Source organism: Delphinus delphis, chromosome 3 (assembly GCF_949987515.2).
Source record: "Delphinus delphis chromosome 3, mDelDel1.2, whole genome shotgun sequence".
NCBI lineage: Eukaryota > Metazoa > Chordata > Mammalia > Artiodactyla > Delphinidae > Delphinus > Delphinus delphis.
This window is the reverse complement of record NC_082685.1, coordinates 50,710,855-50,736,437: the sequence shown is the minus strand read 5'-3', so window position 1 is coordinate 50,736,437 and position 25,583 is coordinate 50,710,855. Positions and strand designations below refer to the sequence as shown.

The following is a 25,583-nucleotide window of genomic DNA, read 5'->3' as shown; positions in this document are numbered from 1 at the left end:
ATGGGAACATTTAGTGGAGTAGTTGGGAATCAGGAGACATAGGTTTTTGCCTTAGTTTTGTGATTATGGACAAATCCAGTGATCTTTCTGGGCTCTTCTGGGGGAAAAAAAGAAGAGGATTTGAACTACAGCTCATGGATTTCTTGAGCAAGTATTTCTGAGCATTTCCGATGCACCTGGGATACAGTAAGGAGAAACGCCCAATTCCTGCCTTGGAGGACCTCACAGTATAGCTCAGAGGGTCTCAGTCTGGGGTCCACGTATATCCCTTGTGGTCAAGAAAGGGCCTTCAGGGCACCTGCAAGAACCTTGCCTTTGCACCCTAAATTTGTGAGTATTTGTATTTGTGTTGTGGAGGTGCAAGCACGTCCTTTGCTTTAATCAAATTCTTAAAAATTTTTTTTCATCAAATTCTTATAGGGATGCATGACCCTCCAAACTATTAAGAATCGCTTGTTCTCTTGCAGTTCTCTGTCATTTGTGTGTCCTTTATCATCTTTGCCCTCTTTGCATATCAACTGTGTGTAATTTAATATTTCTTTAAAGTTGAACGCTGGAGTATATCTGCTTTAACAACAATATTAATGAAATTGTGAGCATGGGTTTGATGAGTGAGCTACATCTCCGTTTCTATCTGTATCTCTGTCTCTATTTCTTCTCTGTCTCTATCTCTATTTCTATCCCTAACTCTATCAACTTTAAAATAAATACAGATCCATGAAAATAAGTGTTATCACCCCAATACTCTCCTTACCATCGACACTGCGTATTTCGCCAGCAGCGTATTTCTGGAAACACGGGTCTGGTTGTTCCCCCAAATGCATCCCAGCTGTGGGCTTCTTAGGAGTTTTCCACCCACTTTCCATCTACTCCCTCCTCAGCTTCCTCTGGGGCCAGTCAAGGGGCAGATATTAACGTCCCTCCTTTCCACATTGTCGGAGGCAGCTGCCAAACTCCAGAGCTGTCCCCAGACGCCAGCTAGCGGCAGGGAACGCCAAGTTTCCACCTTGAGCATCCCCTCCCCGCCGCCAGGGCCTGCGCGGAGGGCCTTGCCGTCGCCTAGCTGACTTCCGCGTGAGTGACAGGGGCTGGCGGAAGGCTGGCAGTGAGTGGAAGCAGTCCTGACACCCGAGCTGTGTGAGGCGCGCTAATTACACGGGTGTGGGGTCTGGGCCGCTCGGTCCTTTGCTCAGAGGAAGGATGCGATGCCGGCGCGGGGAGCAAGCGGCTGTACAGAGGAAGCAGGGGGAACAGCAGCACCTAGGCGCATCCATAATTTATAAAATGCCAGCAGCAACAAAGGCAAAGAGGGACTAGAACCAGGAGAACAGAATAGCATAAAGCTTTTTAATGGTCTTTTTCTATTAATGTCAGATGGGCGACCGTTTTTCAAGTGGGTGGAAGGGTTCCAACGCCTGCACAGTTCAGTCACAAAAGCTAAATGCTGCCATTTACCCCTCCTCTCCCAGCTTTATGGAAGAGCTTAGCTGTCCTCTAAGCCAAGTGTAATATTTGAGGTTCGAGTGGGCAACTGATCCTCCTAGAGAAGCTGCCTGCTCTTTTAGAGGAGTTTCTAGCAGAAGAACTGAAACTGCTCTGTTCTTTTGTAATGATAATATCCCCAGCAATTTAGTATTTCTAACATTTGTAAAAGGCTCTAGAGTGCAGATTTGAAGAGCACAGACTCTGGAGTGAAACCATGGAAACCTACTGACTCTCTCTGTGCCTCAGTTTCTTCACTTTTAAAACGGAGATGATAAAATTATCTACCTCTTGAGACTATTGGGATGATTTGGTGATAATGTATAAAAATTGACTTAACAGAGTAAGGGCTTGTTAGCTTAACACTTTCCAGGGGCTTCCAAATTCAGTCTTACTTTTTCTGCTATTCACATTCTCCCAGAAGTAACTGGTCTGCTAAAGTTAGGCTTATATTACCCATGCCCATTAAAAAACTTTTTTTATTTTTTTGCTATATTAGTATCTTTTTTTTTTTTTTTTTTTGCCGTACGTGGGCCTCTCACTGTTGTGGCCTCTCCCGTTGCAGAGCACAGGCTCCAGACGTGCAGGCTCAGCGGCCATGGCTCACGGGCCTAGCCGCTCCGCGGCATGTGGGATCCTCCCGGACCTGGGCACGAACCCGTGTCCCCTGCATCGGCAGGCGGACTCTCAACCACTGCGCCACCAGGGAAGCCCTATATTAGTATCTTTAAACAACTTCCTATTTTGGAGATTTGTCCATGTCACTACATGTAGCTCTGCTTCATTTATGAATTCTGCTGGACAGAATCCCATAATTGATTTTTCTGTTCTTCTATTGCTCTTCAAAATATATAATAATTAGATCATTCCAATTCTCTTGCTTTACTCATAGTCCCCACTCTGTCTGAATCTCCCCCCATTCTCTCTTTTATGGATTTTCCACTTGGTTTTCTAGTAAGGAGCCTGCACCAGGCCCCCAGAATTATTTTCCCATTGGATCAGCATTTCTTAAGCATCAGACTTAGAAAAAATATATATCTTTGACAAATATTTTCTTCTTACACATTTTCTGGAGGCAAGTTTTCTCTAAGAGTCAGTCTCCCATTGAATCCAGGAACACCTTGGGATCAAGGATACCTTTTATGTCTACCGTATACTCATAAGTAGCCTGTGTCACTGAACACCAAAACTGGAAAAATTGGGCTTCCCTGGTGGCGCAGTGGTTGAGAGTCTGCCTGCCGATGAAACGAAACCCCACACAGCAAAAATAAATTAATTAATTAATAAACTCCTACCCCCAACATCTAAAAAAAACAAAAAAACCCAAAAAAACCAACACAGATGTGATGCCTCTTAATCAAATATATATGAATTTATTTTAAAAAAGTGAAATCAATCTAAATGCCTATCAACTAATAAATGGACAAATAGTGTTATAGCCATAAAATGGAATATTTTTCAGCCATAAAAAAGAATGAAGTACTGATACATGTTACAACATGGATAAACCTTGAAAACATTATGGTAAGTGAAAGAAGCCAGACACAAAAGGCCATATATTGTATGATTCCATTTACATGACATGTCTAGAATAGAGAAATCCTTATAGACAGAGGATAGACCAGTGGTTGCCAAGAGCTGGGGGAGTAAAGAATAGGGAATGACTACTAATAGGTATGGGGTTTTTGGGGGGATGATGAAATTTTCTGAAATTTGATACTGATGATTGTCTCACTACTTTGCAAACGTACTAAAAACCACTGAATATTATGAGAGGGTGAGTTTTATGGTATTTTAATTATATCTCAACAAAAAAAATTTTTTTAACAAAAAATTAAAAAAAAAAAGATTCACCTGTATGAGCATGGTTCCTTTAATTAACAGTTATTTTAATACTTGGAAGAACTGAGTACCAAAAAGGCATCTATATGCATGAATAACATTAGAGTGTTAGGAATGATTATCTCTCAGAAGTGGATTAAGGATCATTATTTGTGTTTTTCTTCTTTCTCTATATTTTCCAAATTTTCTACAATACACATTTACTAATTTTACAATAAAATTTTTTTAAAAGAATTGTTTTCAAGTAGTGTTGAGTGTAGCTAGAGAGCACAGAAATTTAAAGAAGAGCTAAAAATAATAATAACTGCTAAAATTCACTGGATATTTACTTTGTGCCAAGTACTGTGTGTTGTTATGCATTGTTCACTAAGACCAGGACAAACTCTCTTTTACACACATAGAAAACGGGATTCGAAAACAGTAAGTAATGGGCTCAAGGAGATGTAACTAGTAAAAAGTGGAGTTGAATTCAAACTCTCCAGCTGGCTGCTTCAAAAGCCAGAACACTTTACTGCCATATTATCATACTTCGAAAGGCTGAAGCTTAGGCAGCAATGAAGCAATTCTGAACTCATTAGCCAATGGGAAAATGAGTATTAGTTAATTTAACAACACCAAACAAAACAATTCCCAAATTATTTACATGTATCTTTGCAGAAATACATCTCTTTGCAAAATGACTCCTGTTTAAGAGTCTTATTTACCTATCACCCTTTTGCTCCACAACTTTTTCTCCATGATTGAGTTTAAAAGGGAAAGATCTTGACATTTCCTTTTGCACACAATTAAGTGATGACTGGGATGCACAAAGGACAATCGTAGTCTGGGATAACAGTGAATTGTGTGAGGTTATTTACTACAAAGGCATTAGGACTCAGCCGGCTGCATGTGCCCAGCACAAAGGAAAGTGGGTATTTGATAGCTCTCCAGTCCTCCTGTCTGGGGATTCAGCCAAATGGAATCATCCAGGCTCAACACACACTTTGGGGTCTGAATTTTCTATTGCAGCTGTCTCCACTAATCAAATGAACTAGGTAAGAGAAGTACGGAGCTCAGATGCTCTATCCATCAATGTCCCAGGCTGAATTTGGGGGTTTGAAACTCTAATTTGGAGGAAGGAGGAAGATTGGCCAGAGAGAGGACAACAGCATATTCTGCTGTAGTGTCCGAAGACTTGTCTGTATGTTTAAGCCCAGGAAGGAGATAGAGAAAGAAGGGGCAGGTGGAAATCATAGCCAGAGGAGTGTTGCTGGTAAGGAAAGCCACACTGTAAGGAATGTTGGTTTGAATAATTATTGTTCAAAGATCAACTATATGAGGTCTTATATGCAGCTAGGTACTCCAGGACTTGAATCTCCTAGGGGCTGCCATTCACCTAGGGGTGAATGTCCAACCTCTATTTCCTGTTCTAGCACCTCACTTGTCCTTGGGGGACATCCATATTCCCTCTTGATGAAGCTGTCAATCAAGGCATCTTTGCCTCTTGGACAAACTAGGTTTGTGATCCAGGCAGGCCACACTGTTCCCTGAGAGCACTACCCTCAAGAAAGAGTTCTTATCAGTCCTGCCACACAGATGCCCCAAGCTACTTTGGTTTCTGCCCTTTCTGATTCTTTAAGTTTTCTGTGTTTGTGTGAGCTCCTCCATAGCTTTTTAACAAGTGTCCTCCCCCTTTTTTGGCCCAAGTTATTAACCAGTTAGTCTTTTTCACCTAGCTGATGAGTCCCTACCATGTAAACCTTTCATTGCATGATGCGTCAGTGGTTGAAGAGAAACTTGAAGGATTTGGAAAGCATTCTGAGGACAGTCACAAAAATGATTAGCAGATGATAGATTTGTGGGGCCCACTTAAAGAAACCTCATTTTGTCCCAAGAAAGGAAATTTGTGCTGACTTAGAATAACCATTTTTGTCTGAGTCTATGCTCTCAAACAAGATGAAGAATTGAGAAAATCGGAAACTCATGTGAAAATGTTTCCCCTGAAATATTTTAACATCTAGGACCAAGGTGTCTTTTAAGAGATAATTGTGTGAAAATTTGCACCCAATTCTCCATTTTATTTTCTTATTTTTGCACGGAGACACATCAAACTTCTTCAAAGAATTGTTTACATTTGTTGTCTACAGTTTTTCATGTCCATGTCACTCTTCAATTCACTACAGTCTGGTGTCTACCCTCACAGCTGCCACAGTCAAATCTAATGGGCCTTCTCTAGACATCACTTTACTTGGCCTCTTGGCAATATTGGACATGGGACGACTCCTTCCTTCTTAAATCACCTCTTCCTTTGGCTTCCACGACTCCACATTCTCCTGATTTTTTCCCTCCCACTTCTCCAGCCGATTCTTCTCATCTTCTTTTGGAAGCCCCTTCTCTTGCCCATCCTTTAAACGCTGGTATTCTTTAGGGCTTGACTTAGGTCTTCCTTTCTTTATACTCCATAGAGATGATGGGTTGTTTTATCCACTCCCATGGCTTCCATTGTCATCTAGTTGCAGATAAATCTTCAACGTACGTCTCTCTCTTTCTCACTTCCCTAAGTGCCAGGCCCTGTGTATAACAGCCCCCAAGAATATTCTTTTGGATAGGTCATGCAAACCCAAATTTTCAAAACTGATTTATTTATTCTCTCACGTGCCATATTTCAGCAAATGGCATCAGCAGCCACCAGTTTTCCAGGTCAGAAACTGGAGCATCCTCTTTGACTCATCCTTTTTCTTGACTCTCCAAAGCCAACAAATCAGTAAGACCTATTAATTCAACCCACTAAAACATCTCTTAAATCCATTGCTTTCTCTCCAGCTCCATTGCCACGTCCCTATTCCAGGCCACCATCAACTCTCACCCCATGGCCTTTTAGCTAGTTCTGCTATCCCCAGAGGTGTTTTCCTCTAACTCTTTACCCACACCAAGGCAGCCAGAGTGAAGCTTTCAAAGCACAAATTGATGGTGTCCCTTCTCTGTTTAAAAGCCATCAGTGCTTCCACTGCCTTTAGGATAAAGTCCAAGTTCTTGGTATAAATGGGTAGCCCTTCCTAACACGCTCTTGTCAGCCCCACCCGCCTCATCTTGGTTGCCTTTCTCTTGCCTCCCTGTGTTCCTGGCACACTAAATGTTTCACACTCTGCTCTCTCCCACCCTCAGCCGTTCACACATTGTCCCTTTTGCTGTTCATCTAGTCTTTTTTTTTTAAACCCAAGTTCCTTTTATTTTATTTATTTATTTTTAAAATTTTTTGGCTGTGTTGTGCGGCATGTGGGATCTCAGTTCCCCAACCAGGGATTGAACCCGCACCCCCTGCGTTGGAAGCATGGTGTCTTAACCACTGGACCGCCAGGGAAGTCCAGCTTTTTTTTTTTTTTTTTGCAGTACGCGGGCCTCTCACCGCTGTGGCCTCTCCTGTTGCGGAGCACAGGCTCCAGACGCGCAGGCCCAGTGGCCATGGCCTACGGGCCCAGCCGTTCCGCGGCATGTGGGATCTTCCTGGACCGGGGCACGAACCCGTGTCCCCTGCATCGGCAGGCGGACTCTCAACCACTGTGCCACCAGGGAAGCCCGGAAGTCCAACTTTTCACCTAGTCTTGCTCATCTTCCACATCTCTTCTTCTTGGAAGCCATCCATGCGCTTCTCCTTCCCTCCTTCTCTCCATCAATTAGATTACTGCCTCTGTTTTGTGTTCATATAAGACTCTGTTCCACCCCAATTATATCTCCTATCACAGCATATTGAAATCCCATATGTTTAGCCACTTGACTGTATAGTTGGGGAGATAAAGGACCATGGTTTCCCACCATTCTACACCCAGCATCTAGTTCACAGTCAGTACTCATTTTACATTTCATGAATGAATGAATTAGTAGCATAAAAGAATATAAGAGAAGCTGGAAATTCATTTTTTATCACTACCATGAATACATGATGAGCAAATAATTACATAAGAGCAAGGGAAATTTGATTAAGCTATTTGGGAAATATTTCTGTAAGCTTGGGTTATTCAGCATTAGTCTTAGCTTTCTCTGGGGCATGGTGGCATCTTCTTAGGAAACAAAATACAAAAGAGAGTCTTGCCTGCTTAGGAAAGCAGACAGACGATGGTGACATCTTCATGTTGGTCCTATGAATTTACGGAATCTGGCCAAATCTGGGATCTGGCTCACTCAACAAAGGGCTTTCTATCCGTTTCTATGCTACAAAATCGCACCTTCATTATGAAAATGCACATTATTAAAAGATAAATAGCTTAAATACGGAGAGGAACTATTATAATGATTCCTTGTCATATATCCTCAACCCCTTGGCTCTCCTGTCACTTCTTCACAGTCGATGAAAACCACAGCTTTTGTTCATCCTAACACCTACATACTCTGATCCTGTATCCATGCAGCTGAATGTGCTGGAGGAAATCCCACCACCACATCGACTGTGCTGGAGGAAATCCCACCACCACATCGACTGGATTCACTTTAAAAAGATGACTTTGAAACTCCAGCGGCCCCCTACCAGGCAATTACATTACTTGTCCTGGGTTCATTCATCCTCCTATATCCTACACAATTATTTCACACATTACCTTTCCCATTTCGCTAATACCTCCTCCCCAATCCTCATTTTCAACTGGTAAGTCAGTTTTATGCTTCACGGAGAAAACGGAAGCAAACAGCAAGCAAACCCAAACCTCCCAGTGTCTTCATTCACCTACTCTGCCTTCTTGTTACTGTAGAGGAGCTTTCCATACTCGTATCTAAATCCAGTACATTTGCTTCTGTGCTAAATCCTCTCTCCTCTCACTCACTTCAAGACGTAACTGAAAAGTCTGTCCTCACTCCCCACATAATCAATTTTTGCTCTCTACAGCATATTAATCCCATCTTACAAAAATCTTCTCTTGACTCCATTCCCCTCACCAGCTACTGTTTGCTCCCCTTTTCATCAAAACTTCTCTAGAGTTGTCTGTGCTTCCTGTCTTCAATTCTTCTTCTTTGCATCTCTCTTGCATCCAGTTCACTCAAGTTCCACCCAAACTGCTCTATCAATTTTATCAGTGACCTCTACTTGGCTAAATTCATTGGTTAATAATCAGCCCTCAGCATCCTAAACCCATCAGCAGTATTTGACCAGTTGATCACTCCTTCTGTTTGATGCACCTTTCACTTTGCTTTCAGGATGACACATTCTCTTGGTTTTCTCCTACCTTGTTGGTTACTCCTTCACCGTCTCCTTTGCAGGTTCCTTCTCTTTTCTCCCAGCTCTTAGCTGCAGCGTCTCAGGCTCAGTCCTTGGACTTCTTCTCTATCTACACGCTCTCTACTGACCATCTCATCAAATCCCATCTCAAGTCCGTTGACTCACACATATACATTTCCAGCATTCATCTCTTTTCTGAATTTAAGACTTGTATATCCTACCGCTGATTTGACCTCTCTATTCAGATGTCTAATAGACACCTAAAACTTAATATGTCCAAGGACAGAACTACTGATCTTCCTCAGTAAACCTGCTCTAGCCCTAGCCTTCTCCATCTCAGTTTATTGTAATTCCATTCTTCCAGGTGCTCAGGTCAAAAAACTCAGAGTCATTCTTCATGTCAGTTCATCAGCAAGTCCTGTTAACTCTTCCTTTGAAATATATCTGCCCACTTCTCTCTGCCTTCATGGCTACTTACCCTAACCCAGGCTGTCATCGTCTCCTAGGGCAGCCTCCTAACAAATGGGTTTCCCTGCTTCCACTCTTGCTCCTCTTTGGGCTGTTCTCAACAAAGCAGCTAATATAAGTCAGATCATGTCACATCTATGCTCAAATCATCCCCTTGGGGTAAATATCAACATATTTACAAAGGCCCACAAAGCTCTGTGTGATCTAGATTCCCACTCCCTCTCTGTCCTCATCCTCTCCCTGGCTTACTCCGTTCTGCACTCTGGCCTCCCTGCTGTTACGTGAACATGCCAAGCCACTCTATCTTTGCTGTTACTGTTCCCTCTGCTTGGAATGCTCTTCCCACACATATCTATTTGCCCATCCTCCTCACCTCCCCGAAATGTTTGTTCAAATCTCACCCACTCACTTTCTGACCATCTTATGTAATACTTGTCATGTCCCCTACTCTTTTTTTTTTCTTTTTTTTTTTTTGCGGTACACGGGCCTCTCACTGCTGTGGCCTCTCCCATTGTGGAGCACAGGCTCCGGATGCGCAGGCTCAGCGGCCATGGCTCACGGGCCCAGCCGCTCCACGGCACGTGGGATCTTCCCGGACCGGGGCACGAACCCGCGTCCCCTGCATCGGCAGGCGGACTCTCAACCACTGCGCCACCAGGGAAGCCCATGTCCCCTACTCTTGATTCTCTTTACCTTGCTCAACTTTGTCTTTCTTGTTGCAGTACCTATCACCTTCTAATTTACTTATTACTTTAACAGTCTGTTTTCTGACTCCTTGTAGAATTTATTCATCTTTTTCTGTTCTGGGATATTACTTTTCCGAGCCTCTAGTACAGGGTTTCTCATCTGCAGCACCGTTGACCTTCAGGCTTGTGATGGGCTGCTGTTCTGTGCTTTGTAGGATGTCAAGCAGTATCCATGGCCTCTAACCTCTAGTTGTCCGTAGCGCCCCTTAGATGTGACAACCAAAACCATCTCCAGACATTGCCAAATGTCCCCTGGAGAGCAAAATTGTCCCCAGTTGGGAACTAAGCTTCTAGAAGAGTGCCTGCCACTGGCCGACATTCAATCATTATTCGCTGAAAGAAAGAAGACAAGGATGAGTAATTTGAGGTGTGTGTATTCCTCATGGGTTCTCCCAGCATTCATAATTTACCTAAAAGCAGTGAATCTCACTGAACACAATGCTGGCTCTGTCCTTGTTTTTGTGCAAGACAACTTGTGGGAGAGAAAGGTACAAAGTTAAGGATAGTAAAAGAAAATTAGGCATCAGGATAGAGACACACTGAGAGGCAAGCTGCCTAGGAAGGTACTGCTTCCTAAGAGAATTATGTGGATTTGTTCAGGAGGATTTATAGATCTCGGGACATTGAGTATTTTTCTGTACTGCTTCCATTCCCTTTTACAGTCATCTTTCCTCCTCAATATGCATATAAATCGCTCTGAGGTTTCAACAACTGGTTCTGTCCAAAGATAGTAGTAATAAAAAAAAACAACTAATAATAAGAAGAATGTTTGTTGAGCCCTTATGTGCGCTGTCATTTAATTCGTAACAGCTTTGTGAGGCAGGTCCTACTATTATCGCCCATTTTACATATGAAGAAACGGGCTCAGAAAGGTTAAGTAATTTGTCCAAGGCGCACAGCTAGAACTGAGAATGAGCTGGAATGATAAAGTATATTAATGTAAGTATATTAGAAGTATATTATATATAGTACTACTTATTAAAAAAATAGGTTTTATTAAGTAATACAGTGCAATCACAAGACCCATGCAAAAGTCAGTCTCACCGACAGCTACAAATGCTATCTGAGGCCGTTTCTTTTCCACAGCCAGAAAAGATATAGCACACCAAATCATAAAGACAATAATAATTTAAGACTTTAGGCTGGTTCTTTGATTTGAGCGTTCTTTTTCATTTTCAAAGGAAGAGTACTCTGTAGGAAAGAATGAGGCCAACAGTTCTGTTCAGTGAAAAGACTCAGTGGGTTTAACATGATTTGAGGAATAAGGAAAGGCTGCCTTTACCAAAGAGTATTTTTCCTTAAAGGATGTGTCCTAGGAGCCAGGATTCAGTTGAGCTTATTTATTTATTTACTTACTTACTTATGTATTATGTTGAAAGGCAAATCATGCACATGGTACAAAAATCAAAAAAAAAAAGGGCTTCCCTGGTGGCGCAGTGGTTGGGGGTCCGCCTGCCAATGCAGGGGACACGGGTTCGTGCCCCGGTCCAGGAAGATCCCACATGCTGCGGAGCGGCTGGGCCCGTGGGCCATGGCCACTGAGCCTGTGCGTCCGGAGCCTGTGCTCCACAACGGGAGAGGCCACAGCAGTGAGAGGCCCGTGTACCGCAAAAAAAAAAAAAAAAAAAGATCTAGAGTGAAAAGTCAGTCTTTCTCCCTCTCCTGTCTCCCAGTCACCGAGTTTCTTTTTCTAGAGACGACTCCTGTCTCCAGGTCTATGTGAGTCCTTCCAGACCTCTGCATAAACAGGCATGTAGGTGAATTCAGGGCTTTATCTGGAGACGGTTTCCTATTTCCAGAGCACATCCACATTCAGAGCATCTTCTCTTCTGATCCTCTCCGCAAACAGCCCAACCGTGTGAAGGAAATCTGCTGATTGTCTCCACACGTGTCCCCTTCACAGCGCTCATTCAGGGTCCTGAGACATTTAATGAGGTCTGCTGTTTCTCCCACAAGTGGCTACTCCCTCTCCATCCTCTTCGAAAAATCTGAACACAAATGTCCCACAGGTATTTAGTCATAAAACCCAAGTAAAATGGATAAGCACTTGCCAGGTTGTTTTTTTTTTCTTTTTTTTAAAGTAGTGATCCTTTAATTTCCCTACACAGGCACACTTCTCCCCTTCTCTGCTGGGCTCAGATGCCAGCTGTATGTTGCCATGGTCCGAAGAAGGACCTGTGGGTCTCCCCTGGCAGATGCTGCCACTGTTTTAGCCTGAAGGCCCTGCAGGAAGCCCCTGGCAACATTTTTAATTCAACATCAAACTTCAACTTGAAATTTGAAAAAGAGGGGGAAAAATGACAAGATGTCAAAGTCTCGGAACCCAGCAAGCAGGGCTTGCAAATGTACTCAGTCTGGATTGCTTTGAGCAGGGAGGTGTGTGAGGGGGAGTTCAATGGCCCAATGTGGCCATTGAAAGTGACTGTATGCTATCAAAGGGACCATAAAGGATGCTGGAAGAACTTGAAGGGGCTGCTATGTCTCAAGAAGAGTCCTCCAGGGCTTCCCTGGTGGCGCAGTTGTTGAGAGTCCGCCTGCCGATGCAGCAGACACGGGTTCATGCCCCGGTTCCGTGTACCACAAAAAAAAAAAAAAAAAAGAGTCCTGCAGATCTGGTCAGAGAGCCTTTTTTTTTTTTTTTTTTTTTTTTTTTTTTTTTTTTTTTTTTTGCAGTATGCGGGCCTCTCACTGTTGTGGCCTCTCCCGTTGCGGAGCACAGGCTCCGGACGCGCAGGCTCAGCGGCCATGGCTCACGGGCCCAGCTGCTCTGCAGCATATGGGATCTTCCCGGACCGGGGCACGAACCCATGTCCCCTCCATCGGCAGGCGGACTCTCAACCACTGCGCCACCAGGGAAGCCCCCAGAGAGCCTTTTAAGTGAAGTCAGGTGGAAAGCTTTCCAGGGTATATTTTTAATCAAAAGGGCAGGTTGAGAAACAGTGCATATAAAAGGCCCCATCCTTGGAAAAATATTATGTGAATATATAGCAAAAATTTTGGCAAGCTATACTCCCTAAAATTCACAGTTCTAAGATTGTATAATATTTAGAATTTCTTCCTTATACCTTTCTCTATTTTCTGAATTTTTTTTTTGTGCAGAGACCCAGTGTATTACATTTATAACCACAAAAATGCTATCTATATAAAATTTGAAAATAAAAAAGATAACAAAGCTGGATGCCTATCCCCTCAGTGCCCACAGACTCCTAGAGCAGAAACCAGCAAGTTCTCAACGGCCCAGGCAGCTTAGCACTCAAATCTCCAGGTGTATAGAGTTCAGGGGGCAAGTTCACTCAGCACAGTGCCTGGCGCAGCGTGAACCAGAGTTCAGTAATAATAGGGTCCATCTGGATAGAGCTTCAGAGCACGGCACTCTTTCATCATCTCATTCCATCCCACAGCAACTCTGGGAAATATACAGAGCAGCCATTTTTACTGGCAATTTGCATATAAAGAAACTGAGGCTACAGAAATGTAGAAGGTAAGTAGTAGCCTGGGACTTGAAGTCCGTAGCGTTTACCACCACATATTTTAAGATGTGTGCACATTTGGGAATGATCTCGTGAACTCCGAACCATACACTGCTCATTTGGGGTGGTGATGAGAAAATTTTCCTCTAGAATCACAAGTGTCAACTTGGCAGGCACTTGGGGTGAAGACTTCTGAAGGTAATACATTAGCAACCCCAGTTAGTTGCGTTACTGGAAACAGATCTGATGATCAGGGAATTGTGCTGTCCTACCTGGCCTCTAATGAAGATTTTGCAGGATTTTAAGGGACTGAAATTTGGGCAGGGGCTGCCTCTTGTTCTAGCTTTAGCTCTGGACCCTAACATGCGCGTGACACAATGTGATACTCCTTTCTTGATGAACAAAAGAATGAATGAATTTGAATCAGAGCTTTAGAGGAGGGAGACCCTTCCTTCTCTGTCCCAAGCTCTGAGTCGGCTTCCCCACATGGCTCACCTCTGATCGTCTCTGCTTCTCATCCCCTACCGGACTCCTCCCCTGCCTCTGATTAGGGCTTCGACTTGGTGGTGGGTGGCATGGAGGGTAGAGGTGAGGGAAGTATGGGGAGTAGAGAAAATAAGATATGCTAAGAAGAGGGGTGAGTAGTCAAATCTAAGATATTAAAAAAAAACGTAATCCCTTTGCTCCCCCATCTCCCAGAAAAGGAATGCAATTTCCCCTCAATTCTAGCTGCCCTGGGCACTAACTGTAAAAATACTAAATGAGAAACGGAGTCGGTTGTTGTCATTTCAAACACAAATGGGCATGTACATTCAGCCTTTATGGCTAGATAACTTCCACTTCCAGTGCTCTGTATTTATTGGCTTTGACTTATCGATAGAACATCCTGGGGCCTGAAGTCCTCCTTCCCACAGAGCAAAGATACCATCAGCAACCGCTTTCTCCTCTCAACCCATGAATAATAATGTGGATGATGATGACGGTGTTATTATTATCATTTGGTATTTAGCCAACGTCTTTCCCCGAAGTACTTAAAGCACTTTATAGGCATTGCCTTATTATTCCTCACAATACCTCCCCCGAGAGAGGGCCAGAAGAGAGATTTGATTTCCATTTCACTGAGAGGAGAAGCTGAGACCCAGAGCGATGAAAGGGCTGCTCCAAGGTCACCTGGAAAAACTGGGCCGAGGTTAGGAGAAGAACTGAGGGCTCGTAATGGCTGTTTAAGGGCGCCTTCCCACCCACCTTGAGGGAGAAGGAGTCATTAGCTCAGTCACTGAGCATAAGTGTAATAGGACATTAAAAGGGAAATTTTCACTGAGGCACATTCTAAAGTGAGGAGCTTGAACAAAACAAACATTTTCAAAGGGGGCAGCTGAGAAACCCCTCACTTACCTCAAGGGCATAAAAGGGCCATTAGTTGGAGATGAGAGGAGTTTCGAAGAGGATTTCTTCACCCCAGGGAGAGGGTGGAGGCTGAACTTCACCTGAAGTTCAGGGAAAAAGACTTCAAGTAAACCATCAAAGAGCTTAAAATGAGTCCTTTGCTGTTCCTGGTGTACAGTGGACGGGTGTGAGCCGTGTCCGAGAAATCTAAGGAAGATGAGGTTGGCTGGAGTGGCCTCTGGCACTGAATGGAGGCCTGAAACTTGGGAAATAATTGCTCTCCTAGAGTTTAATGGAGCAAAGGATACGTGAGTATTTCCCATGATCAGGTGTGGACCATGTGCATGAGAAAGTCAGCCTGGGGTCATTGTGGATTCTGCCCAAGAAGACCACCACAAGAGGCAAAGGGTCTTGGTAGAAAGAACATGGAAGTGGAATCCAAGATGCCCAGGGGTGATGAGTGGAGGCATGAGCAATGATCAGAATAGGCGCGCAGTCGTTCACATCAAGGAAATGGAAGCAAGTGATCTGCATTGATGGGGGTCTCCAAAGAACCCAAGAAGGCGCCTCAAGAGAAAGGGTGAGCTTTATCCTTCTGCCAAGTCTAATATTAGCATTGTTCAGGGAGAACTTTCCTTCTTCTGTGTATGGTCAGGCCACTCAAGATGGCCGTTCTCTTGCTCTCCGTACACCCCCCCGCCCGACCAGTGCCCGCTTCACCTACACCCTATGCACACGACTGACCTTCCTACATACTTGCCCCAGGCCCAGCTGGTGACTGTTCTTATCAAAGGGGCGGTGAGGGGCGTGCAGCTCTGCTGGTTTCCCTGGTAACTAATGAGCCAACCTGATGTCAGTTCCCCCTATAACTGGCAATCTCTTCCTCCCCCGGGAGCGAAGCCTGCCGCCGTGGCCTGCCCACTGTCCGCTGCACACAGTGGGGTGTCGCTCCAGGACCTTGCTTCAGACATGTAAGATCCCCCATCCATTAAACCACTGATGTCTCTGTCACTGACTCTGAGCTCTTTCTTTGGTCTTAAAGCTGGGTAAGTGCAGGGCTTGCAGGCCTGTGAGGTCCAGCCCAACATCCTGTTACCTCTTTCCTCAGCCCACCTGGCCCTGCAGGACTTAGGGGGAGTTAGGAATAAGACAGAAGTCTGTCACATCCCATTCCCCAACTCCAGCTCTAAGGCAGGAGAGCTGAACATTTAACTTTACGTCATATTAGATATATTTATTAGTACATGGGGACTGGGCATCTTAATTACCAAACTGAGATGATGTTTTATGAATTAAAATGAATAAAATTTGCCTAAGAGTAAACAGCGTAGTCGTGGGAAACTGCCTAAGTTTTTATCCTGTGGCAGAAGAACTCTCCCCACAGGGCAGATTTAAATGGACAGAGGGGTCTAACATTAAATTTCTTTGTGATTACACCCCACAAGATGTGCTTGTTTAACAGAATGATTATATAAGCTTTCATGAGGTCAGGGTGGCACCAAGAAGCAATGCTGTGCTGCAAACCTGTGATGTTCATCATCATTTATACCCAGTTTTATCCAATATCATGTAAGAACAGCTACCATTTTAAAGCATTGATTTTAGGTGAGGCACTGACAAAGCACTTCACATACATCATCTCGTTTAACGCTCTCAGTTACCCTAAGAAGTAGATTTTTCCTCCCATTTTCTAGATGAGGAAACTGAGGCATAGAGAGGTAAAATAAACTTGCCCACAGGCATGCAACTTGTTAAGTGGCAGAGCTAGAATTCACCCCAGGTTTGTCTGACTCCAAAGCCTTGCTTCTAAACCACGCTACAAGCCTCCTTTAGAGTCATAAAAACTGTTCTGGGCCCCTTCTTTGTCCAATGCTCTTCCCAGCTAGGGTGGCACACGTTTAACCTTTGATCTTCTGCGCATCTATATCACAGTCTGGAAGTTTGCCCAAATTGAGTACCCTGAGCTCAGCAGTGTCTTGGTCCATAGTGGGAACTTAAAGGCAGCTACTGACTGGCTGAAAACACATATTCAACTGTGGGCTTTGGAGTCAAGTCGACATCTGCCATTTACTAGCTGTGTGATCTTGGGTAAATTACTTATCCTCAGTTTCTTCATCTGTGAAATGGGTTGATAATGCCTTCCTGGGACGGCAGCTGGGAGGATTGAATAAGCCTGTTATCACTCTATATGCCTTCAGTAGTTAGTGTTGAATGAAATCACTAAGTCTGGTGCTGCCTTGTGTTGTTCCTTATTCACACATTTAAAGCCTTATCTTTCCAATCAGCTCAGAGGCTCCATAATGGGTCAGCTCGCATCCGCTGTACAAGTGTTAGGCAGGAGTGATGGGTGGATGTTAGCAGCTAATTGACATCGTCTTTGCCATGGAAGACTGCAGGGTCTGGAAGCCCTCCTAGCGATGTAGAGAAGTATATAGTCAGGGAAGTGCATTTCAGGGAAGTGAAGTAAGGGTACATGGCTAATAAAGGTGCTCAATTAAGTTGATGGCTAAAAAATATATGTTATGAGTCAGTGCATATCCGAAGTGCCTTACATATAATCTCACTGACTCCTCACACAACGCTGTGAAGTGGACTCTATTATTGCATCACTTTTTTGTTTTTTTTTTGACGTGAGAAAACTGAGGCTTAGAGACATTAAGTAACTTACCCAAGGTCACATGACTATCATGGGGATGATGGTATTGAAACCCATTAACCATTTACTGGACCTACGAAGTCTGCCCTTAGTAATTCCTACTTCTGATTTTCCTTATACATAATTCTAGTGCTCACCTAGCATGAAATCAGTTGTCACATGTCTTTTCTTACCTATTGTTTTATAAGCATTTTGAATTCAGAGACCATGTCCTCCCCATCTTTGTGTCTTTTCTGGGCCTGTTCAGAGCATGTGCTTAATAAAGTCTTGTTAAATAGACTCTTGGCCCGATCGACACCCCAAATATGTATCCAGCTCCACTGCAACTCCAGTTCAAGCTGCTAATATTTCCTCTGGAGAGCAATAAACCAGCTTCCAACTTTCTCTTCAATTTCCACACTGCAACTGCAGAGATATTTTTATATCATTTGTAACAGTAATAGTAACTTGGAAAATTTAAACTAATATACCATTCTTTTCCGCATGAAGAAGAATCTCAAACAGCTGATTGGCCACAGCAGCCTCTGGTAAGAGTGAATGGTGATGTCTCTTCTGGAGGAAGGAGAAAGTGATGCAGGAAGTCCCGACCAGAGGAAGAAGAGGGAGGCTGAATCCTTCTACCCCAGGGGGCTGGAGGTAAGATTAGGGGACAGAGATGGTGAAACACGTGTGCCCAATCTCCCTTGTTAGGTGGAGTGAGGGGAGACTTTTACTTGGCTTCCTGACTCTGATTTGGACTCTGGGAGGAGACTGCCTTGCTGGTGCTATCTGGGCAAATGTGGAAAAGCCACTTCAGGGTAAAACCAGTGGCACGGCATCAGTAGAGTTAAATCGCAAAAAAATCCAACCTTGGCTCCTTATGGAAAGCATGGAAAGTATCCAGAAGCTCCCGTGTGCTCCGTGGAGGGATGTAGCAGAGCTGTTTGGAAAGCTTACTGACTGTGGAATAACCGAGGACTAGAAGGCTGACCCCCAAGCCCAGGGTTGAATGGGAGTTGAGGGCAGGCTGCAGGTCTGTAGCACCAGCAAGATCAAAACTGGGTCAACTGGGCTGGGATGTTGTGGGTTGGGGACACCACTATGGATCAAAGAGGCATGCTCACTCTTTACAGCCTTTCTGCAGCAGGGAGGTAAGGAGAGGAAAGCAAGGGCGCATTCCTGCTGCAGAGTCTAGAAAGACTCCGAGACCCTCACAAGGACCCACATTAGGTCCAAGGCCCTCCCCCTGCCAACACAAGGATTTGTGTGTAAGCTCCCATACCCCAGGGGCCATCTTGAGAAGAAAAAGGGCCAGATCCTCCTGGCATTTTCTGAGACCAAGATATGATGAATACTGAAAACTCCTGCTGGAGTCAGGAAAATTTTAAGATCGGACCCACGTGAGAAAATAGAGACTGCATTTTCTTTGCACATCTGAATGCAGTGGAGTAAGTTTCCACTTGCAGGTAAGTTAGATGCAAGCTCCTTCCCACGGCCTACAGAGCTCAGCACCATCTGCGCCAGGTCAAATTCCCCCGACTCACGTCTGACCTTGCGTCAGTTCTGAGAGCATGCGCACCTCTCTCCCAGGGACTTGCACCTGCTGCTTCCCTCCCTGGACTGTGCCTCGCCCTGCATTCTCACAACTGCATCCTCCTCTTTCTTCAGGCCTCAGGTTACAAGTCACCCACTCAGAGAAGCCTTCTGTGACTACCTCAACGAAAATAGGTGCCTCTCCCCCCTTGTCTGTTATCGTCTATCCCGGTACTCTTCTTCCTTCGGAGCAATGGTCACAATTTGGAATTATTTTGTGTGTTTATTTATTTCCTTGTTCATTGCCTGACTCCTTACTTAGACTCTAAGCACCCTGAGGACTAGTTTACTAAAGTATCTGTTGGAGGGAGTGAGGAAAGAAGGGAGGGAGGGAGCCTCGTTAACAGATATTGTCAACGTGAACAGAACTGCTTAGTCATTCTCACATTGTCAAAAACTGTTTCTTAAGCATCATAGCAGACGCAGTTGGTACCCAACCTGGATCCCTTTACCAGGCCAGCGCACCCATCCCCCAGCTGCTGCAGATGTTGGCTGCTACCGGCTCACATACTTGTACTCTTCTCTAGAGGGTTATCCATGCTTGCAGAGAGCCTCATGGTGGGAGATGCCTGGGACGTTACCTCCCACCCCAAGGGTGGGAATGACATGGCATTTGGCTTCTTAATGGGGGGAACATAACGGTCCAGCCCCTTTACCTGGGCAGGACATCCGTGGAGATGCAATTCATCCTGCAGAGGCCCCAGGGAGATTGGATCTATGCTAGGTTTTTCCTAAATCCCATCTTTGCCCAGCTCCTTTTCCTGCCCCGTTCTCCTTCTCTCCCTCTTTCTATCCCCTCTCCCCTGACCCAATAAAGGCTTCTTCTGAGGGTAATCCCTCAATAAATCACTTGCACAAGAATCACCATCTGGGCCCCTGCATCTAGAGAACCTGATTTAAGACAAACTTCTTTCACGGACATGGCGCTGGGCGAGGGCGCTGGAGGAGGGGGTACAGAGAAGAGGACACAGGCCACCGCTGAGGCTTCTGTGAGGCCACATCAGTATCACCTTCCTCTTCCCCAGCCTTCCCACCCCGATTCCACCCTGAGATGCCACGGACGTGCCACTGAGAACACCATCAGTTACGGAAGAAGCTCCGAAAAGGAGGGATTGTAAACGAAGATGAAAGATTCCAATGGAAGACACACAGGTCCCACTGCTTGGGGAGGACCTAAGCAATCATGTCTGGGGAAAAAAGCGTTTTAGTTTCCTGCCGTGAGAATGCTCCACATGCTTTGGAGCCTGAAGAAGCAGTTCTGACACAGACAGGAGTTTGAGGGTGGGGCTGATGGGTCTTTTGCATCTCCCCTCTCTTTGGCTGATCAAGAGGCAGGCGCTGTAAATCGGATGGCAAGGGCTGAGATGGTAGCAAACCTCTTTTCATCTCCCCTCTTGTGTTTTGGAGACAGGAAGGCGTGGGAAGCCAGCCAGGCCCCAACTATCAGGAAGGTGGCAGCCTCAGAAGGGGAGAGACCAGGTCTGGGGAGTCTCGCCCTGGTCCTCAGGTTTGCGGGGGATCAGCAATAACAATGCCCGTGTGGGGCGTAAGATGACATTCCCTTCCCAGTCGTCCTCAGGGTCATGTCAGGCACTTGCAGCCAAGGAAGAATGGGAGTGAATTCAGGTCAAGAGTAAAATCAAAGCGGGAACATTTTAAAAGGGATATTTAAATGCAGTGTTTTCATATGAAGCAACCTGGCCACCCCCCCCACTCCTTTTGGAAGCCTAAATGTCAAGCAACAACTACTAATATTTATTAAGAACTTACAAGGATGTAGCCACTGAACTAGGCATTGATACAAGTCCCAGCCCCCCAAAATGAGACATGCTCAGTGGTGGATTCAAACCAGCGGGGAATCCAGTCGTGCTGAAGATGTGCATCTTCCACCACATCTGTGGACAGGAGTCCAGATTTACGATTCAGCCTCGATCGGGACGCTGGGAAGGTTGCAAGCTCCTTGAGAACAGGGGGCTTTTGTCTGTCTCGTTCCCCGGAGTATCTCCAGTGTTCAGAACAGTGGCTGGGACCTAGAAGGGGCTCAACAGATGCCTGTGGAATGAAAGAATAAATGGGCAAGATAAGTGTACTGACTTGGGAGTCATTGACCACTCAGTTCGTTTTCTCATGACACAGGTTTCTTGAGCAAGCTATCTTGAATTTTCTGAGCTTTGGTTTCCTCAACTATAAAGCGTGAAAAAATACTGTCTGCCTCCTAGGTTACAGATGAGGTTTGAACAAGCTATGCTGTACGTAGCACGGCGGATGGCACAGGGTAAGCACTGCCAAGCGGTAGTGACTGTCATTATGAAGCCTTGTATATTTCATAGGACAAATGAACAGCAAAAGAATTTTCTAGGAGTGAAAACTGAATGCAAAGGAGATCTGTGAATAAGAAAAGTAAAACAGGGCAGTGACATCCACGTTTTCCTGACCGATTATTTTAAAAAGTGCCAGAAAAAACTAAGGCCATTCTTAGTTGTCAAGAAGCCTAAAATAGCAATTTTGAAATAAAGGAGGCAGTAATGTGTTACAAAACCCAATGTGTCTATTCACATCTATTTCAAAAGACTCAAAATTAAATGATCATAAAAAGATCTTGGAGAAATACCATTAAGGGAAGCAAGCTAGTTATCTAATTATGTACTGTGTGAATTATATCTAATTCTAATCCAATTTAATATAAATGCATTCATTTATAATAAAAACCTAATGATGATTTAAAAGCGTCCTATTCAGCTTTGATTTTAAAATGAAACACTTACTCCCTCACACAGATTTGACGTGATATGTCCCGGACAGCCTATGAATATTCATACAATACACTTCTTACCCAAGCTGAGAGATGCACCCTTTTTCCTCTGGAAAGAAAATCAGGAAAGTGTAGTGGAAAATGGAAAAGCCAACAGTCCCTTAAAGAAAAGGTACAGCATCCAGAGGGGCTGCCAGCCTAATAAATTGTTTGTTTAACTCGTTTGGGATGATGAGGTTGACAAGGCAACAGGAAGCTTAAAAAGGAAATCTGCCTCGGTGGCTGATACACCTGGGGCTCAGGCTGCCTGCGGTGCGTCCATCAGGCACGATGAAATTCTCAGAAGCCCCACATGCTCTGCTGGAAGTAAAGGCGCAATTCACTGAGCGTGTCAGTTGGAGATCTCGCCTAGCCCCTTCCAACCACAGGCAATCCTGATCTTGGGACCCAGGAGGTTCTTTGCTTCTTGGTGCTGCACCTGGCCGCTCCACCTCTCAGAGGACTGCCAGGTGGAGACATCTCAAATGAGAGGCTGGGGTCCTGAGCTAGGATGTGGACATACACAGGTGGACGTCATTTTACTCACTAGATGTGGCCCTTAAAATCACTTGCGTGTTCAACAGATTTTTCTAAGCTGACTATTGTTTTCCATGTACTATACAGTAAAAGAATCCTAAAGCAAACTCTGTTGTAAGGAGTGCTTTTGGAGAGCTGCTCTCTCTTCTACAATTATGGGGTGCAGTCTGGCACACAAGGAGCTCTCAGCAAATACGAGGGAGTGGCTTAGCAATGTAGTGCCTGGCCTTTGGGGTCACGCATTCTATTGAATTTGGGTTCTACCACTGAGTGAAGTAAGACTGTTTACCCTAGCTGAGCCTCTGAATAGAGGAATCTTCATCTCTAAAATGGGGATAGTAATATCTGCCCTGTGAGGGAACAGAGAATGAAATAAGCATGGACACAGTGACACAGGAAATCCTCACTCAATGTCAGCACTCATTAGTTGATGCTCCTCGAAGTGGAAAGACCCCCCACACACACACACTCACAAAGGATCCAGCCGAGTCAAGGCTGTAACTCGTACAGGGTTGAAGAGGGTAGACCTCCAGGCAGATTTGCTACTCCTTCCCTGCTCCACAGCCTTTGCTGGAGCCTCTGGGGAAGCTCTTACTCCACTCTCCGCTGACTGTTTGCATGTCTGTCTTCCCATCTAAACTGAAGCTCTTGGAGGGTTGTCTTAGATGTGGTATCAATATGGGACCAGCACAGTGCTTGGCACACACTAAGTGTGGAACTGGATTAATTCAAATTGCTGTTTTAAATATCTCCACATGTGGCTTTGGGTGGCAAGAAAAGGGGAAAGCAAACCTTGTAGGTTAGGATTCTTTTATTTGTAAGTACAGGAAGCCCAATTTCAATGGGCTTAAACACAGGTAACTGTGAAGTCCAGGAGTTGGGTTGCCTCAGGTGATGCCACCGGGAACTGACTTCTCTCTTCCTCTGTCATTTGGCTCTGCTTTCTTCGATTGGCTCTGTTTCAGACAGGTTGTTTGCCTCTAGCTAGCAAAATGGCTGCTTAGCTCCAGACCTAAAACTTCCCCAGTCTCTAATCCAGCAGGAAAAAAAAAAAAGTCAACAGTTTTTGTCCCAGGAGGAGACGTGTGCAGCTTTATTGTGGTCATACGTCCATCTTTGAGACACTCTTGATGTGACAGGTTGACTGGCTTAGACCTGAGCTCTATATTCCTCCCTGAGCCGGAGGTGAGAACAGCTCCCCTTTAATCATGAATTGAGATTGAAGTTGGGGTGGGTTTTCAGGGTTGATACTTATTTTAAAATGTACCTAGGGGACTTCCCTAGTGGTGCAGTGGTTAAGAATCTGCCTGCCAATGCAGGGGACAGCGGTTTGAGCCCTGGTCCGGGAAGATCCCACATGCCACGGAGCAACTAAGCCTGTGTGTCACAACTACTGAGCCTGCGCTCTAGAGCCAGCGAGCCACAACTACTGAGCTCACACACCACAACTACTGAGGCCCACACGCTCTAGGGCCTGTGCTCCGCAGCAGGAGAAGCCACCACAATGAGAAGCCTGCTCATTGCAACTAGAGAAAGCCCGCGCACAGCAATGAAGACCCAACACAGCCAAAAAATAAATTCATTAAAAAAAATGTACCTAGGATTTTGTTTTTATACAGATATGGACAGGTCAACACATCAGGAGGTGACTGCTGTTGAAAAGATAGTTTGTTACTCAGAGTTCCCAAGAGGAGGGGGCATGCCACGCCATGCAGGGCCACAAAGGGGAAGCACCAGGAGTCAGACGGAGCAAGGGCAGAGCATGAGAAAAAGCCTTTACTGTGGTTTCCACAGGAAGCAATGGGCTAGGGAGGGTAAACAGCTGAATAGGTTTAGAGTTTGAATAATTTGAATAATTTTGGAGGGCTCTGGACTGCAGGGGTGGTCCCTAGTTACCTGGTACCTAGCCCTGGGTGATTTAGGGTAGGGGGATGGTGTCCGGGAAGGCAGGGGCCTAGTAAAAGGAGGTAGATATGGGGCATGGGCTCAGGATTGATTGGTTTGCATATTAAAGATGCACTCGCTGGTAAATTGTTTGCTATTTCTAGGAATTAGCTACCCCTGGGAGGGGCCGTTCTTCTCGGGGTCCACAGGGCCTCAAGATGTCAAAGCATCACAAAATATAGAAAGTTAAAGACATGATGAATACAGTATGGGGTGATAAAAAGCCACAGATATGTACTATGAAAACCAAGGTCTAACATAGGGCTGTCGTCTCATTGATTTAGCCATTCATTCATTCACTCATTCAGTTATTCACACAGCATTTACTGAGCAACTTTAATGGACCACACCTTGAACTAGGTGCAAGGGACACAGAAGTGAACAAACCAGGCATGGTTCTGCCCTCCCGATAATTAGAGCCATTGATCAAATAGTTAGAATTCTTTTTTTTTAGTGCTGACTTTATCTATTTATTTATTTATTTATTTATTTTTGGCTGCATCGGGTCTTCGTTGCTGTGTGCGGACTTTCTCTAGTTGCGGTGAGCGGGGGCTACTCTTTGTTGTGGTGCGCGGGCTTCTCGTTGCAGTGGGTTCTCTTGCTGCGGAGCATGCGCTCTCGGCGCGCGGGCTCAGTAGTTGTGGCTTGTGGGCTCTAGAGCTTAGGCTCAGTAGTTGTGGCACACGGGCTTAGTTTCTTCGCAGCATGTGGGATCTTCCCAGACCAGGGCTCGAACCCGTGTCCCCTGCACTGGCAGGCAGATTCTTAACCACTGCGCCACCAGGAAAATCCGTTAGAATTCTTAAGAATGCTTCGTTCTGTCCTCCTAGGACCTATTCTACGTGATCTGGGATCCAACAAATCATTTTTAAAGGCTTTAATACACTTATTTATTTTAGGCTACAGTGAGATGTTTGGCCTGGAAGTATATCCTGGGCCACTGGGAAAAGAAATCTGATACCCATAAATAAAAGCACTACAAGCGAGGCTAATCCTTCATGACATGTACAGCATTTCAGAGATTACAAAATGTTTTAACTATTCTCATGTATTCCTCACAACATCCCCATTACAGAGATTATCATCATCTCATTTTACAGCTGGGGAAGCTGAGGTTTTAAGAAGAGGTGAAGTGATTGGCCCGAGGATTTATAATCAGCAAGTGGCCAGGCCAGGGCTAGAAACCAAGTCCAATTCTCCTTCCATTTTACTGGTACTTTCCAAACCAGGGACCGCTACCAGTGGCACACAGGCAAGAGCATCAAAGTACATGACCTCACCTGGTGAGAAGTTTATTTCCGCTCCACTTCTCCTTCAATCTTAGTTGCCCTTTAGTTCTGCCAAGGGCAAAGTCTCCTGTCTGTGCTAATATATCTTTAACACCTTTTACTTGCTAATCTCCCTCTCTCTTTAGAAACCAAGAAAGTGCAGGACTCTGTCTCAGAACCTTTGGCAGATAAATTCGATCTAGAATCTAATAACATTGTTTTGCTTTATTTATGAC

The 25,583-nt window shown here is 44.9% G+C and overlaps 1 long non-coding RNA gene across 1 annotated transcript in view; it reads left to right on the top strand.

Annotated features, from left to right (window-relative positions):
- LOC132422026 (uncharacterized) overlaps positions 1 to 25,583 on the top strand; it is a 59,019-nt gene that overhangs the window by 18,617 nt on the left and 14,819 nt on the right. The window contains exon 3 of the long non-coding RNA XR_009518803.1: positions 17,725 to 17,871. This is a non-coding gene — a long non-coding RNA (uncharacterized lncRNA). The remainder of the gene's footprint in view (positions 1 to 17,724; positions 17,872 to 25,583) is intronic.